The sequence below is a fragment of the Schistocerca piceifrons genome, unplaced genomic scaffold, assembly GCF_021461385.2.
Source record: "Schistocerca piceifrons isolate TAMUIC-IGC-003096 unplaced genomic scaffold, iqSchPice1.1 HiC_scaffold_1240, whole genome shotgun sequence".
NCBI lineage: Eukaryota > Metazoa > Arthropoda > Insecta > Orthoptera > Acrididae > Schistocerca > Schistocerca piceifrons.
Window position 1 is genome coordinate 55001 of NW_025727060.1, and position 2177 is coordinate 57177.

The following is a 2177-nucleotide window of genomic DNA, read 5'->3' on the forward strand; positions in this document are numbered from 1 at the left end:
CGTTCGACCTTTCGGACTTCTCACGTTTACCCCAGAACGGTTTCACGTACTTTTGAACTCTCTCTTCAAAGTTCTTTTCAACTTTCCCTCACGGTACTTGTTCGCTATCGGTCTCGTGGTCATATTTAGTCTCAGATGGAGTTTACCACCCACTTGGAGCTGCACTCTCAAGCAACCCGACTCGAAGGAGAGGTCCCGCCGACGCTCGCACCGGCCGCTACGGGCCTGGCACCCTCTACGGGCCGTGGCCTCATTCAAGTTGGACTTGGGCTCGGCGCGAGGCGTCGGGGTAGTGGACCCTCCCAAACACCACATGCCACGACAGGCGGCAGCCTGCGGGGTTCGGTGCTGGACTCTTCCCTGTTCGCTCGCCGCTACTGGGGAATCCTTGTTAGTTTCTTTTCCTCCGCTTAGTAATATGCTTAAATTCAGCGGGTAGTCTCGCCTGCTCTGAGGTCGTTGTACGAGGTGTCGCACGCCACACCGCCAGCCGGCTGTGCACGCTACCGAGAAAGTACCGGTATGCGAACCGCCAGGCGACGGGCGCGCATCGCACGTTTGAGGAGACGCGGCCGGCCCCACAGGCGGCCGCGACACTCCCAGGTCTGCGAAGCGGGGCAAACGCCGCGCGCTTCAGTATACGTAGCCGACCCTCAGCCAGACGTGGCCCGGGAACGGAATCCATGGACCGCAATGTGCGTTCGAAACGTCGATGTTCATGTGTCCTGCAGTTCACATGTCGACGCGCAATTTGCTGCGTTCTTCATCGACCCACGAGCCGAGTGATCCACCGTCCTGGGTGATCTTTTCTCAAGTTTCCGCCGTCTCTTTCGAGACGGTCGCATAGGCGGGAGTGAGGCGTGTGGCGGCCCCTGTTCCAGCGTTCTGTGTCCAACGGCCTCACGGCCGACGGGCGTCGTACGGCTCCACACCGGAGCGGACAGGCACTCGGGCGAAAGTCATTCAAAACCGGCGCCAGGCGCCAGGTGCCGCAGGCCAGCCGCTCCAGCGCTTCAGCGCTCGTACCACACAACATTGCCGCTAGTTTGAGAGGCACGCGTGGTTCCGCACGCGGCGCACGGCTACTGCGAGCCGTACAGGTAGCGTGTTGCGCGACACGACACGCACATCGAAAGACATGCAGTCTAGTCGGTAATGATCCTTCCGCAGGTTCACCTACGGAAACCTTGTTACGACTTTTACTTCCTCTAAATGATCAAGTTTGGTCATCTTTCCGGTAGCATCGGCAACGACAGAGTCAATGCCGCGTACCAGTCCGAAGACCTCACTAAATCATTCAATCGGTAGTAGCGACGGGCGGTGTGTACAAAGGGCAGGGACGTAATCAACGCGAGCTTATGACTCGCGCTTACTGGAATTCCTCGTTCATGGGGAACAATTGCAAGCCCCAATCCCTAGCACGAAGGAGGTTCAGCGGGTTACCCCGACCTTTCGGCTAGGAAGACACGCTGATTCCTTCAGTGTAGCGCGCGTGCGGCCCAGAACATCTAAGGGCATCACAGACCTGTTATTGCTCAATCTCGTGCGGCTAGAAGCCGCCTGTCCCTCTAAGAAGAAAAGTAATCGCTGACAGCACGAAGGATGTCACGCGACTAGTTAGCAGGCTAGAGTCTCGTTCGTTATCGGAATTAACCAGACAAATCGCTCCACCAACTAAGAACGGCCATGCACCACCACCCACCGAATCAAGAAAGAGCTATCAATCTGTCAATCCTTCCGGTGTCCGGGCCTGGTGAGGTTTCCCGTGTTGAGTCAAATTAAGCCGCAGGCTCCACTCCTGGTGGTGCCCTTCCGTCAATTCCTTTAAGTTTCAGCTTTGCAACCATACTTCCCCCCGGAACCCAAAAGCTTTGGTTTCCCGGAGGCTGCCCGCCGAGTCATCGGAGGAACTGCGGCGGATCGCTGGCTGGCATCGTTATGGTTAGAACTAGGGCGGTATCTGATCGCCTTCGAACCTCTAACTTTCGTTCTTGATTAATGAAAACATACTTGGCAAATGCTTTCGCTTCTGTTCGTCTTGCGACGATCCAAGAATTTCACCTCTAACGTCGCAATACGAATGCCCCGCCTGTCCCTATTAATCATTACCTCGGGTTCCGAAAACCAACAAAATAGAACCGAGGTCCTATTCCATTATTCCATGCACACAGTATTCA

General features: G+C 56.0%; 1 non-coding gene and 1 pseudogene across 1 annotated transcript; both read right to left on the reverse strand.

Moving 5' to 3' along the window:
* The window catches only part of LOC124730411, a 4222-nt pseudogene extending 3763 nt beyond the window's left edge, over positions 1-459 (reverse strand).
* Positions 460-647: 188 nt separating this feature from the next.
* LOC124730416 lies at positions 648-802 on the reverse strand. The gene has a single exon (XR_007008020.1). It is a non-coding gene; the product is annotated as a 5.8S ribosomal RNA (ribosomal RNA).
* Between the last annotated feature and the right edge of the window lie 1375 nt (positions 803-2177).